This window comes from Arachis ipaensis, chromosome B3 (genome assembly GCF_059453495.1).
Source record: "Arachis ipaensis isolate K30076 ecotype BB chromosome B3, ASM5945349v1, whole genome shotgun sequence".
Classification (NCBI taxonomy): Eukaryota; Viridiplantae; Streptophyta; class Magnoliopsida; order Fabales; family Fabaceae; genus Arachis; species Arachis ipaensis.
In genome coordinates, this window is record NC_142438.1 from 99,915,802 (window position 1) to 99,932,013 (window position 16,212).

At 37.3% G+C, this 16,212-nt stretch overlaps 1 pseudogene; it reads left to right on the forward strand.

Annotated features, from left to right (window-relative positions):
• Positions 1-15,647, forward strand: part of LOC148571758 (uncharacterized) — a 30,879-nt pseudogene extending 15,232 nt beyond the window's left edge.
• Positions 15,648-16,212: the final 565 nt, after the last annotated feature.

Below are 16,212 nucleotides of genomic sequence, written 5' to 3' on the forward strand. Positions count from 1 at the left end.
TTTTTGTGTGTTGAGTATTTTCAGATCTTCTAAGGCAGGAATCATTTAAAGGATGGAAAGGAAACATACAAAAATGGAAGAAAAGCACAAAATGGAGTTTTTGAAGAAACTGGCAGCGACGCGAACGCATGGACGACGCAGCCGCGTGCCTAGCGCGAAAAGGCAGTGACGCGAACGCGTGACTGACGTGGATGTGCGCCTTGAGCAAAATGCAGATGACGCGTACGCGTGACCGAAGCGAACGCGTGACAAGAAAAACTCCCAGATGACACGACCGCGTGACCTACGCAGACGCGTGACAGACGCCACGCACCAGAAACTGCAGAAAACACTTCCAGCGATTTCTGAAACCCTTTTTGGCCCAGATCCAAGTACAGAAAGCACAAATTAGAGGTTATAAAGTGGGAGAACGCATCCATTCATAAGGAGGTCGATTATTATTCACTTTTCATAATTTAGATGTAGTTTTTAGAGAGAGAGGTTCTCTTCTCTCTCTTAGGTTTTAGGATTAGGATTCCTCTTAAAGGATTTAGTATTTCAACTCTTTATCAGGTTCAATATTTCTTTTACTTTATATTTCTCTTTTACTTTCAAATACTTTAATTCTCTCATTTAATTACTTATGTTGTCAAATTGGCTTATGAACTCTCTATGTTTAGATTGATTTTCTCTTATTAATGCAATTGAGGTATTTCAGATTTATGATTCTTATTTAGCTTTTTATATTCTTGGCTTTAATTGATTAACTGGAGGCTCTTGAGTTATCAACTTATCGTGATTGATTGTTATGTCGGCTAATTGACTGGAATTCTACTAACTCTAGTCTTTCTTTAGGAGTTGGCTAGGACTTGGGAATCTAACTAATTAGTTCACTTGACTTTCCCTTGCTTTTGTAAAGGTTAACTAAGTGGGATTAACTTCAATTCTCATAGGAGTAACTAGGATAGGACTTTGGAATTTTCATACCTTGCCAAGAGTTTATTTTACAGTTATTTATTTATTTTACTTGTCATTTAAATTACTTGTTCCTTACTTTCAAAACCCCCAATTTACAAAACTCATAACCAATAATAAGAACACCTCCCTGTAGTTCCTTGAGAAGACGACCCGAGGTTTAAATACTTCGGTTATCAATTTTAAAGGTTTGTTACTTGTGACAACCAAAACATTTGTACGAAAAGATTTTCTGTTGGTTTAGAAGCTATACTTATAACGCGATCATATTTTTATATTTCTTTACCGAAAGAAAAACCGATCGTCAGGGTGGATTTTGTGGACTTGTGAGTATTATGGTGAAATTGTATTGGGGGTGTGGAATGAGTTTTGAGAGTTGTGAAATAGATTTTGTGGTTGATGAAATGAGTCGTATGGATTTTGGAAGGAACTTTGTTTGAGGCATAGTCAAGTGATGAAGAATTTTCAAATGAAAAACTGGGAGGTGAGGTTGGACAATCTTGCATAAATGCATTGAAAGTACACTCAAGTGATGATGGCTCTTGATAAATAGAGTATGGACTATTGAATGCTCTTTGATTTTGATCCTTCTAATCACAACTTGAGTAATTGTTGAATTCATTACAGTATGGATCATTTTGTGGCCCTGGGGGGAAATCTTGCATGAATGTATTGACAGCACAATCAAGTGATGATGTCTCTAGATGATTAGAATATGAAGCATTGAAATTCCCTTTCCGGCCATAATTTGTGTAAGTGTCATAACAATATGAGTCACTTTGTGGCTCTGGAAGGTAGCTCATTTCACTTGATTGTTCATACTCCCTCATTCCTTGTTAATATTCCCAGTCACCATAAGGATAATGACATAAATCATTTTGTGGTGTTGGGCAATATCTCATGAAATTGTCTTGATCATTTTGTGGCCCTGGAGTATATCCCCACTGGGTAGATTGCTCATAATCTGTCATTTCTTGGTGATATTCTCAGCCATCATTAGGATAATGACTTGAATCATATTGTGATGGTGGGAAATATCCCATGAAATTTATTTGATCAAAAGATGAGGGAAACTCCATTTGAATTTTGTAAAACACAATCACCAAGAAAAATTGAAATTTCTCATGTTATAGATAAGAATTTCTTAGTGAGGCAATAACACAAACACCTTAGTATCAAGAGAAAGCAGAAAATTAAAAGAACTTTAAATGACAAAAATAAAGAAAATGCTTAATCTAGACTTATCACCCACTTAATCATTGTCGATCTAAATCAATCCCCGGCAACGGCGCCAAAAACTTGATATGTAAAAGATAGATTTCTTACACATTAACTACCGGCAAGTATACCGGGTCGCATCAAGTAATAAAACTCACTGAGAGTGAGGTCGATCCCACGAGGATTGATGGATCAAGCAACTTTAGTGTGGTGATTAGTCTAGTTAAGCTAACAGTTGGTGAATTGGGTGAAATTAATTCAACAGAATGTAAATTACAGAGAATGTAAAGTATTGAATGTAATTGACAGAAGTTGTAAATTGCAAGAATGTAAACAAGGAAATTGGGTATTGGGTAATGTGAAATCTAAAAGGACAGAAGTAAAGATTGATAATGGGTGAGATCACTAAGGATCAGAGATATTGATTTCTCTTGAATTAATGGTGATCAATTCCTTCTCAATCATGTGAAACAGATCTATGGCAGATTGTAAGTAATTGGATCATAATCTCTTGGTGATTCAATTTCTCTTATCACAAATAATTGCGAATCTCTTGATCTAATTGCTCATGAGAAGAGGTGAAGATCAATGGCTAATCCTGAATGCCACACAGCTCTCAGGATCTCAATTCGGGGTGGTTACATCTCACATACCAACCCAAAATATATCAATCAAGAGAATTATGAGAGGATGAACTCTAAACTGAATTCTGTGACTCCTTTCTCAAGTCCATCATATAATTCAAATAGATTCCATCCCTCTCTCGATAGTAATTGAATCTGTGAAGAACAAGAGTTTTTTCTTAGATGAATCCACTTGAATTGAAAGGAAAAGAAGAATTATCAATTCATTGAAACCAACAGAGCTCCTCCCCCTAGTGAAGATGGGGTTCAGTGGATCATAGCTCTAAGAACAATTGCAAGAAATCTAAATTTCATGAAAATAAATCATGCTCACTGTAAACTGAATTGTAAAATTTGCAGAAAGAAAAATTGCAGAAGAGAAGTGTAAGAAATTTAAATTGCATAAGCTAAACTGAATTCAATACCACTGAAATGGAAAAGTGCAGGAAAGAAAAAGTGTATCAAAGTAAAATCCTAAGCTAAGCTCTCTGGAGTCTCTAATCCTCCAGCCTCTACTCCTACTCCTACTCCTACTGCCAGCATCCCCTCCAGACTAGCCTCTTTAACTATGAAACTAAAGCCTTTATATATGCTTTCCTAAATTACAAATGAAAATGAAATTGAAAGTAAATTACAATAAAATAAAAATTAACTATTCTAGATGATTCTTGTGGCCTTGGTTGGTTGACAATTGTTGGCTTGCTTGCTTGAATTTAGAGTGGGCTCTGACTGAAAATTGAATTAAAATGAGGTTCCAGGAGAACGTAGCGCTTTTCAGGAGAGCGGAGCGTTTTTGCACCCACGCGCAGTTGTCACCCACGCGTGTGCGCCATTTTGCGTTTTGGCAGTTACGTATCGCAAGCGCTCTTGAATGAGGAGCGTAGCGCTTGAGCCAAAGAGCGCTCTTCCTTGATTTAGTCATGTGCCACGCTTTTATAAGCGTGGCCTAAGGCTCTAAAGCGTGCTCAAACTTCAAAGTGTATCCAAAAATTCTTCTTTTCTTCTTTTGAGCTCATTTTGTACTTTTTGCTTCTTTTTCCACTTATTTCCTACAAAATTTATCAAATCAAAAGATCAAAGCAATATACTATTTAAGCACTAAAACACTTAACAATTAAGCATTAATAATTAATTTCTTGTATGAAAAAGTATAGAAAAACATAACATGATGCACAGTCATCAAGCATTCAGCTCATTTTATCCACCAAAAAGGGAGAACCATGCTGAAAATTGAAAGAGAGGGGCGAAGAACATAAAACCTAATCTCTTTGATCTTCATTTGATCATATCTTGTAATCCGAAGCTCCGATTCACATGCCATTTATTGCCACACGAAGCTCTCGCCGAGCCTGTATTTCTATCTAAACAGAGTTGGCTCAAAATTCATGCTCCAGTTCTCTGCCATAACAGTTTCAAAATTTTGGATTTTGTTATTGAGTAGATTTTATAATTTTGGTTGTTTATGAGTGATCTAGCTTTGGGCTATTGTTGGATTTTGCCCAAATCACCGTCAGGTAAGGTAAGAAACCTCTATACTCTTGTGATTTGTCACATATGTGAGCCCTAGTGTTAATTTGGATATATTGAATGTATTAGATCAAAATATATGTTGTTTGGAGCTTGAAATAGGTGTTTTGGAGTACTTAGTGTTGAGCTAAAGTGGTGGCTGTGCTTGGGTTGCTTGTTGGAGGCTTGGAAACTTGTGGAAGGACCATTTTCAGTGTTTTGAGCTTGTGTGGGAATTAGCCAAGGTATAGTTTTGGTTTTCTTTAGCTAATATATAATGTTGTGAGCAACTTAGGCTAGTGCCCTTTAAGATAGGATTGAAAGATTGAGTATATGATTAATTGTATGTGAATTGTTATGTTCGATGATGTGTGTATGATGATGATAATATGGAGTCTTGGATATGTGAGGTATATGAATTATGATGAAGAATGAATGAGTTGCATGTGTTGGAGTATGATTATGATGATAATATGATGAGTCTTGATGTTGATTATGATTGATGATGAATATTGAGGGTGATGATAATGTGATGATGATTATGAGTTTTGATGATGAGTTATGAGTATAAAAGGTTGAATGGATGGGAAGGTGGAATTATTTAGGTGTTGGAAGGATTGAAATGTAATTGAGGATTAACGTTTTGATATTGATTTTGGTTGGGGTTGAATTGGTTTTGATTTGAGTGTTTTGAAATCTAGAAGATTTTGAAAGTTTTGGTAAAACCTTGTTTTTAACCAACTTCAACGAGCCATAACTTGGACTCCAGACACTCAATTTTGATTAAACTTGAGTTAAATTAAAGTTGGGTCCGAGAGGTTTATGCCGTTTGAAGAACAGATGAAAAGTGATTTTTAACAAAAGAAAAAGTTATGCATGTTTGAAGATTGGTGTGAAAAACTGAATTCTACAGCAAAACAGTTTTTTTCTTAAAATTGGGTGGTATGCGTACGCGAAATAAGGCATGCGTACACGAGCATTTTCCACGGCCAAACTGGTGCGCGAAATTTAACTCCGCACAACTGAACCGGCAAGTGCACCAGGTCGTCCAAGTAATACCTCAGGTGAGTGAGGGTCGAATCCCACGAAGATTGTCGGATTGAGTAAGCAATGGCTACCTTGTAAATCTTAGTCAGGCAATTAGAAAAGATGGTTGTTTGTTGAAAGCATAAACGAATAGTAAAAGAAAGAAGTACCCGATTGATGTAAATAAAATAATGATAATAATTTCAGAGATGCTTATTCCTTCCAGACAAACTTTTCTTACTGTCTACTTCAATAACAAATGATTCATTCAATGACAGCCGTAAGTGACTAACTCATGTACTCTCTTCAAGTTAATCTCTTCTAAACCATAGCAATCCACCATATTCGAGCAACTCATGTCCTCTCATCAAGTTAACTCATGGCTTCTCACTATAGCCGAAGATGAAGCTCTAAGCAATCCACTCCTCTTCACGACCCTACTCAAAATACCGCAGACAAAGTCGGATCTTTCGGATCAGAGAATGCTGCTTTTTTTACTCTAGCCTTAGCACCACAGAAACCTCAATAACCCACGGTCAACAGAATTATATGTCACGTATCCAAAGTTGCCCAAGTACTCTCTTGAAATCCGCAATGTATTCTCTAGCTTTAGTTCAATGCTATCCGAGTCAGGACTCGCACGGAACCCATGTAGAACAAGGATGAATGTCACAGTTCACCCCCAATTCATTAAGATTGAAGAACGAGAACGCATAAGAGAATAGAATCAGACATATTGAAATAGAAACAGTAATATTATTAATCCATGAGAATCAGCAGAGCTCCTAACCCTAACTTAGGAGGTTTAGTTGCTCATAGCTTATAGAAAATAGTAGTGAAAGGTTTGAATAAGCCAAACATCTCTAGCAAGGGTGATCTTTGCTCTATTTATACTATTCTAATAATGAAAAGAATACAAAAATATGATAGACTAGACTTAGAGGTGCAAAAATCTACTTCTTGGGCCCACTTGATGAGTGTTTGGGCTGAGTTTGGGGTAAATTCATGTGCTGAGACTCCTCTTGGGGCGTTGTATGCCAAGCTTGCTCCATTTTGGGCATCCAAATGCCATCTTGGTCCTCTTGGGGTGTCCAAACGCAAGGCAGGGGGTCAATAGGGCGTTCAACGCCCGTTTTGGGCTATCATTTCCAAAGATAAGTACCAACTATTATATATTTCTGGATAACCCTGGAAGTTAGATTTCCAATGCCATTAAGAGCGCATCATTTGGACCTTTGTAGCTCTAGAAATGCTTGTTCGAATGTACAGAGGTCAGAATCTGATAGCATCTGCAGTCCTTTCTCTGTCTTTGAATCAGACTTTTCTAAAACTTGCTAGAATCACCCAAAAATCACCTAAAAACATAGGAAAAATACAAAAACTCAAAGTAGCATCCAAAAAGTGATTTTCGCACTAAAACCTACTAAAACTTGATAAAACTTAACAAAACATAACCAAAAACAATAAGAAAATAGTACTAAAAAGTGTATAAAATATCCGCTCATCACAAACACTCTTGCGTATGTGACTTTGGCATGCGTACGTGAGATTATCATTTTTACACTCCCACATACGCGGCCATTGGCATGAGTACATGGTGCGGTATTTTATAACCACAGACTAACCGGCAAGTGCACCGGGTCGTACCAAGTAATACCTTACGTGAGTAAGGGTCGATCCCACGAGGATTGATGGATTAAGCAACAATAGTGTTTGATAGGATTAGTTAGACAAACAGAAAATGGTATTGAGACGCAATATAAAAGACATTAAATAATATAAAGAATATTGAAGGCAAGTAAATACTTTGGGAAAAATATGGAGAAGATAGTTAAGGCTTTAGAGTTATCTATTTTTTTGGATTAGCTTTTCTTACTAACTATTTTAATTATGTAGGATTTAATTTATGGCAAACTATATGTGACTAGACCCTAATTCCTTAGACCTTTCTAGTCTCCTCTAAAATTCGTTAACTGCCAATTCCTTGGTCAATTAATTCCAATTAGAAGCTACATGATCAAATTCCAGTTTATATGCCACAAAAATTCTAATTACCCAAAAATAAAAGGATTATATGTCACGTATCCCATTAAATCCAGATAATTAAAATTTAGGAGAACATGTTTTCAAGCTATTGTTCAAGTAAAGAGCTTTTCCAAGTTATACAAGAACTCAAATAGAAAGAGGGTCATACTTCCGTTCCACCCAAATTCATAAGATGAAGAGCGAAAACAATTCTTAAATTATAAATCCATGCATAAATTAAAATAGAAAAAGCAATAAAATCAATCCATACAAATAAATAGAGCTCCTAACCTTAACAGTGGAGGTTTAGTTGCTCATGGAAAAGAGAAAATAAGGATTGAGGTAAATTGTACTGAGTTCCAATTTGATGGATCTGAATCCCCCCAGAATTCCCTAATGGAATCCCCTTTTTATAACTAATCATAATTAATAAAAAAAATTTAAAATTAAAATAATATCTTTTTCTATTTAAAAATCAAATTTGAATTTAAATTAGAATTAATTATAGCAATCCGTAAGTCTTCAATTGATGGATGGGGACCACTTGATTCCTTCACTCTGCAGCCTCTGATCTGTGCTTTTTGGGCTGAAAATTGGGTCAAAAACGGCTTAGAAATCGCCCCAACGTTTTCTGCACGTGGCGCATATCATGAGTACGCGTTAGTCACGTGTATGCGTCGATGGTCTTCTTCGCGAGTCGCGCGGACGCGTCGGTCACGCGCACGCGTCGCCATGCAAATCTTCAAATCACGCGTACGCGTCAGTCACGCGCACGCGTCGCCATGGAAAGCTCCAAATCACGCGCACGCGTCAGTCACGCGTACACGTCGCTCCTCGCTGCCATCTCCTTTGCTTCTTATGCTGCAGAAACTCCATCAAATCCAGCCGAATGCTACCTAAAATAAACAGTATTGCACAAAACTCAAAATAGCATCCATAGTGGCTAAAATATAATTAATTCTTGATTAAACTCAATAAATTACATGCAAATTCACTAGGAAAAGATAGGAAAGATGCTCACGCATCACAACAGCAAACTTGAATTGTTGCTTGTCCTCAAGCAACCAAAACTAATATAGGCTTAGGATGTGAATTCGCATGAGAGTGAGAGTTCGATTAAGCTCATGTCTTTTCTTATAGTGGGGTTTACAACTGCAATCTTAAATAGTTTTGGCATCTCACTTGATCCTTTGAAGTTCAGAATGATTGGCATCCATAGGAACTCAGAATTCAGATAGTGTTATTGATTCTCCTTGTTCAGTATGTTGATTCTTGAACACAGCTACTTTATGAGTCTTGGCCGTGACCCTAAGCATTTTGTTTTCCAGTATTACCACCGGATACATAAATGCCATAGACACATAACTGGGTGAACCTTTTTAGATTGTGACTCAGCTTTGCTAGAGTCCCCAGTTAGAGGTGCCCAGAGTTCTTAAGCACACTCTTTTTGCTTTGGACCACGACTTTAACTGCTCAGTCTCAAGCTTTTCACTTGACACCTTCACGCCACAAGCACATGGTTAGGGACAGCTTGATTTAGCCGCTTAGGCCAGGATTTTATTCCTTTGGGCCCTCCTATCCATTAATGCTCAAAGCCTTGGATCCTTTTTACCCTTTGCCTTTTTGTTTAAAGAGTTATTAGCTTTTTCTGCTTGCTTTTTATTTATTATTTTTTTATATTTATTTTTTTTGCAAGCTTCGTGTTTTTCACTGCTTTTTCTTGCTTCAAGAATCAATTTTATGATTCTTCAGATTATCAATAACATTTCTCTTTTTTTTTCATCATTCTTTCAAGAGCCAACAATTTTAACATTCATAAACTTCACTATAAAAAATATGCACTGTTCATGTCATGCATTCAGAGTCACAGAAAATACCACCATATTTGAATAAATGAGACTACTCTAAAAATTAAACTCAAATTCTCATGCACTACATTTGTTCTTCTTTCTTTTTGATGTCAAGCTCAGTGGGTAATACATGAGACATCTTTTAGAATTTAAAGCACTTAACAGAAAATTAAACTAGAACCTATGAATCTACTAATAAAGGATCATGCAATAAATAAAACGAAGTAGCAGGAAACCGGAATATAACATAATAAAAACGGGAAGGAATAAAAAAATGAAAGGAACTCAACCACCTTAGTTATCCGAGCGATCGTTTTATTCTTCAGGTTGTGCTCCTTTGTAAAGATGATTCACTTCGCTTAGTGCCATAAAAATAAACAGAAAACCCTTAAGCGAAGCGTCAACACCAAACTTAAAGATTTGCTTGTCCTCAAGCAAGGAAGAACTGAAAATAAAAACAAATAGTAAGAGGAAAGAAGAATATAAGGATAAAAGAACAAGATAGAATTAGGATTTTTGGGGGGGGTGAATGATTTGAAATCAAGCGCTGAGGTGATTTAATTGGGCGTTGCATGCGACGCGTACGTGTGGACCGCATGAATTTCAAGTGAAGCGTACGCGTCAGGGACGCGTTTGCGTGGATGGCCAGGATGGGAAAACGACGCGAGCGCGTCAGGGACGCATCCGCATGGTGGGACTTGTGCGCCCAGCATAGTTCCAGCCCCACACCAGCATAACTCTCTGGCCAAACACCTTTTACCCCGATTTTACTCATCCACGCGTGCGCGTGCTTGACGCGTACGCGTGGAGTGCCAAAGTCGCAAATGACGCAAATGCTTCATGGACGTGTACACGTGAGCCAATTTGTGCGCCAGGCACACTTCCTGTGCCACTCCCGCGCAACTCTCTGTTCACTTTTATTTTTTTCACGCACACCCATATGACGCGTACGCGTCAACGATGCTTGCGCATCGTGTGCTCTCTTTTTTTTTTAAATATAGCCTGAGGTGTTCGATTCCTGTGATAAAATAGCTGCATGATCAGTAAAACAGTAAAAACTCAATATAAATCAAATAAGTAAGAAAACTACCACTAATAAAAATAAAATAAAATAAAGCTAAGAATGAAAAGGAATGATCATACCACGGTGGGTTGTCTCCCACCTAGCACTTTTAGTTAAAGTCCTTAAGTTGGACATGTAGTGAGCTCCTTGTCATGGTGATTTGTGCTTGTACTGATCCAAGAATCTCCACCAATGTTTGTAATTCCAATGGCCAGCGGGATTCCAAACTAGGCGCATAACGCCTTCGAGCAAGTTGAAGCAAGTGACAAGGCCCCAAGAGTGTTGATTGTGAGAATGAATTCCAGGGTCCCAAACCTTGCTTTTACACCCGTCTTCTTGTGGATCACCATTGTTCTCACCAGGTGGCAAGCAATCTAAATTCTCATAGAGACATCGAAACAATCTTCTAGACCCATTTAATTGAGCTCTACACCAATCCTTGCACTTCACTTTGGAGCATGCAACCATATTGAACCTTGCTTGACAACTCTCACCACTAACCGTCTTCCTCTTACTCTTAATGCCACAAAAGGCTCTAAGTTGACCATTCGTCTCCAGTAGCCCATATTCAAGTGAGAACGTAAAGGTTAAGGATTGGAATTTTACCCACTTGAATGTTGTATTGGATGGTGATGGCTTTGGGAGAGGTCTTGCAAGCTCCATTCCCTTATGTTCTTTTTTGAATTCTTCCACTTCTTTGCAAGCTTCATCAATTTCAACCTCTTCCTCTTGGTAGCTGTCTTCGAATTCAATCTCTTCTTCATTGCTTACCAAGGGCATGGGAGGTTGTGCATCTTCCTCCTTTATGGGTGCATCTTTCTCATTTGTTTTTGCATCTTCCTCTTCTTCCATGTATGAGGATGGAAAGTTCTCTAGTTCACTGGAGTATGAACTCCTTTGATTTATTTCCTCACTTTCTTCTATAGAATCTTGTATTATATCTCTTGGGAAGGAATTTGCTTGCTCCTCCTCCTGTGGTTTGATAATCGACTGCACATGCTTCTCTACATTTTTGACACTTGTCTTTATATCATGTAAGAATTCTTTCATGAGAAGCTCAAGATATGTTGGTATTTGAGATGAATAAGGAGGAGGTGATGCTTCTTGATAAGTGTAAAAAGAGGATGGTTCTTGGTATGAATAGGGAGATAGTGGCTCTTGATATGGGTAGAAAGATGATGGTTCTTGGTATGGATAGAAATATGGTGGTTCTTGGTATGGATATGACGATGGTGGTTCTTGATATGAATATGAGATGGTGGTTCTTGATAGTTGGAACATGGAGCATTGAAGTTTCTTTGGTTTTGACTTTGCCAACCAAAATTCGGGTAGTTTCTCCATCCACAATCATATGAATTACTACTTGGATGGGAGTAGTAACCCATGTGATCTCTCTCCATTATTTTTCCTTAGCACAGCACATCAAACAGAATTAAATGCACCATGTGGTAAACAGAAAAGCAAAGAAGACAGAACAGAATTCTAAAAATTAAAATAAGAAAAATTAAAATAAAACTAACTAGGCAACACCAAACTTAATTTCAGAAATTAAAAAAAAATATTAGTGCTATTGTAAATATAATTTTTTTTATTTTTTTATTTTTTTATTTTTTTATTTTTTTATTTTATATTTATTAAATAATAAAAAACAGAAAGAAAACGAAACAGGGGAAGGGGTGCTAACGAAAGAACAAAGAAAGGAAATAAAAAAAATTTTACGGGAATTAAACAAAAATAAAAAATAAAAAATAATAAAAATAAAATAAAACTAATTAAAATCAAAACGCCTAATCTAAGCAATCAAACAACTAATAGTTGTTAATCACAGTCAATCCCCGGCAACGGCGCCAAAAACTTGGTGCGGTATTTTATAACCACAGACTAACCGGCAAGTGCACCGGATCGTACCAAGTAATACCTTACGTGAGTAAGGGTCGATCCCACGAGGATTGATGGATAAAGCAACAATAGTGTTTGCTAGGCTTAGTTAGACAAACAGAAAATGGCATTGAGATGAAATATAAAACACATTAAATAATATAAAGAATATTGAAGAAAGGCAAGTAAATACTTTGGGAAAAATATGGAGAAGATACTTGGCAGCCTCTGATCTGTGCTTTTTGGGCTGAAAACTGGGTCAAAAACGGCCTAGAAATTACCTCCAGCGTTTTCTACACGTGGCGCATATCACGCGTACGTGTCAGTCACGCGTACGCGTCGATGGTCTTCTTCGCGAGTTGCACTGACGTGTCGGTCACGCGCACGCGTCGCTGTGCAAATCTTCAAATCACGTGTACGCATCAGTCACGCGCACGCATCGCCATGGAAAGCTCCAAATCACACGCACGCGTCAGTCACGCGTACGCATCGCTCATCGCTGCCATCTCCTTTGCTTCTTATGCTGCAGAAACTCCATCAAATCCAGCCAAATGCTACCTAAAATAAACAGTATTGCACAAAACTCAAAATAGCATCCATAGTGGCTAAAATATAATTAATTCTTGATTAAACTTAATAAATTACATGCAAATTCACTAGGAAAAGATAGGAAAGATGCTCACGCATCAGTACACGGCAACCCTTTTCTGTTTTGAACTCTCGCGTACGTGGACAAGTCACGCATACACGACTTTGTCAAAATGACACCCATGCGTACATGGGACTGTGCATGCTTACGCATGACCCCTATTTTGCTGAAAATGTAATTTTTGTGTTTTTAAGCACTCCTCTAGTCTTCTAAACCTCTTTAGTGATTGTTTACGATCACTTAGCTAATGATTAGGCTTTGGGACGAGTGAGAACATATTGGGTGAACAAAAATAAGTATTTTAGATGATGAGTTTATAGCCGGTGATTAGGTTTTGAAAATATTGTGGATAAGATTAGCATAAGTTCATTTGCGGGGTTGATGAGGAACTGAGAATTGAAGGAACTTGAAAAATATCTTACATACGTGGTTTATGAACTTGAAAGAACCTAAGAATCGAGGATGATTAAGATGAGAACTTGATAGTGAGCAGGACACTATATCCTTGGAATGCTGAGAACTCGAGAGTTAAGAATGAATTGAGATGAGATAGATGATGATGACTGATGAAAGTTTGAGGGTGATGAACTTATTGAGTGTGGGCAGTGATCACTGAATGATGATAGTATGATATGCATTGATTGATAAGTTGCTATGCTTCTAGCAAGGATGGTGGTTTAATCCCGTTTGCCGACGTAGGGGCTATGGTTGTGGACTACCGCCTACATTCAGATGTGAGGGTTGAGGTAGTATCCCAGTTGCATAACCTTTCTTGCCATAAGAGTGAGTCGGGCACTATATCCCAGGGAGCGCATAGGAGTAAGCCGAGCACTATATCCCTGGGTGGAGAGAGTGAGACAGACACTATATCCCAGGGTTGTGCACAAAAGTAAGACGGGCACTATATCCCAGGGGTGCACATAGTAAGCCCGGCACTATATCTCAGGGACGTGGAAGAAAGGATACATCCGACAGGATGGGTGGGGTTGGCAACTTTGAACTGACAAGTGATATCACAAGCCAAAATAGGATAGACATTCATCATATGCATTTTCTACATGCTTGTTTGCTTTGATTACTTGAGTTATGCCTAATTGAATAATATGCCTAATTGCTACTCGATCTACCTGTTATACATGCATATTAATTATGCTTTACTTGCTTGCATTATTTGTGTTTTTCTGGGTTTGAGGAGGATTAGTAGGCGGTGCTGATGGGATCGCATGGAAAGTAGGTTAGCGAAGGCTGTGGGACAGCGATGATTGTTAGAATAGAAATTCCTTAAGTTAGATGACCGTGTTTATGGTTTATTTTATATATTTCATTAAGCTTGAATGTTTTCCATTGATGTGAAGTTCTAGGATTGCTTTTGGCTTCTCGGAACCTTATATCTTATCTATTGGGCATTATTACCATACTGAGAACCTTCGGTTCTCATACCATATGTTGTTGTTATTTTTCAGATGCAGATCGCAACCCACCTCGGTGAGTTTGCGGATGGTGACATAGCGGAGGATGACTCAGCTTTTCTTTTGGTTTACTTTTGTAGTCTCTCACTTTTGTATATTATGTTGCCTTAGAGGATTTTTACTTGAAAACTTGAGAGATGGGATGTCAGCTATTTAAAAAATCAAAACTCTGTTGTATTTTATATTTTGGCTAGCCGACCTAACTCCGTAGGTTATGATTAGTCCTCTTTTTGTGTGTGTGTGTGTGTGTATCTTATTTACTCTATGTATTCTGTTTAACTCCTATGCCTACGTATTTAGTTATCGTGTGTGAACACTTTACACTTTTGTATCTCTGTTTTCTGTGTCTCTAAGCTTTTATTCCTTCATTGGGCTTCTAGTGTATTATATTCCTTGATTATAGATATTATTGTATGATATTTAGAACTATCATAGTGCTTTGTCGCCCTTTGCTTTACGACTATAGATAAGGCTTAGGGTGATAAGGTGGTATAGATACACTATGCTATCAGCTTCGAGGAGTATCGAAAGGTATCTAGATGCAAGACGACAAAAAAGATTTGGGATAAACTATAAATCACTCATGAAGGCACCAAATAAGTCAAAGAAACAAGGATAGATATGCTGCAAAAAGAATATGAGATGTTTTTTGTGAAGGATGGAGAAACTATTAATGAGGTTTTTGAGAGATTCTCAATCATCATAAATAGCTTGGATGCAATGGAAATGACCTACACTGAACAAACACTTATGAGGAAAGTTCTTAGAAGCCTTATAAAACAGTGGGAAACAAAAGCAATTGTGGTAGCCGAGAGCAATAATCTGAGTCCAATAACATATGATTAGTTGAGAGAAAACTCCTTGCATATGAAACCACACACCAGCCCAGATACAAAGGGAAAAGGAGTGGCCCTAAAATCCAAAATTGAATCATTGAAGGATGAGTCAAATGACAGTTTTTCATATGATATATTTGTATTTTTTGCTAGAAGATTGAGAAGGCCAATGAAGAGCAAATACAAGAACAGTGGTTCGAGTTCAAAGGAGAAAAAGAGGGATCCGAGCAATGTTATTTGTCACCACTGCAAGAAGGCTGGTCACTATAAGATTGACTGCCCTAAGCTCAAGAAAGAGGATAGGATGAAGAAAGAAAAGAAGAAAGTCCTTATGGCCTCTTGGGAGGATCTAGAGAATGATTCTGACGATGAGAAAGAGTCTGAATTTGAAGCACAAGTCTGCCTCATGGCTGGTCATGATCAATTAGATGAGGTAAACTACTTTGACTTATCCATTGAAGATTTACATGTTATTATTGATGACCTCACCAATCATTTTGAGAAATTGCTGAATAAATACCATAAATGCAATTCTGAAATTAACCTTTGAAAGTTGAAAATGATTTATTGAAAAAAAAAGGTGAAGGAAACCAAAAGTGCCATTAATCTTGTTGAAGAAAACTTATTTCTAAAACCTGAAAATTAAAACTTTAAACGAAAGCACTTGGTTGACACATCGCAAGAACTCATTGTAGAAAATAAAAGATTAAATGAAATGATTAAAGGTTTAAATAATGATTTAGCTAAATTTGCACATAGTTCTAACAACTTAGACAAATTACTTGCTAATCAAAGACCTTTATTTAAAAAATTTCATATGGGTTACTTCGCTAAAACTGATGCTGTTTTTGGATAACCATCTTTTGACTCAAATGCATCAACCTCAAAAACCAGATCTTTGTCAAAAAATTTTGGACTGGGCTATGTTGCAAAAAACGATGCAGATGCTGAAAATCGTTTCATCAAAACGGGTGCATCTACTTTAGAAACCAAAAAAATCAAAACCTTTAATCCTTTTTAATATTATGCAAATAGAAATCATTGTTCAAATTGCAACAAACATGGTCATTGATAAACCCCATTTTTAGGATTTATCCTGTGCTTAATCTAGTGGA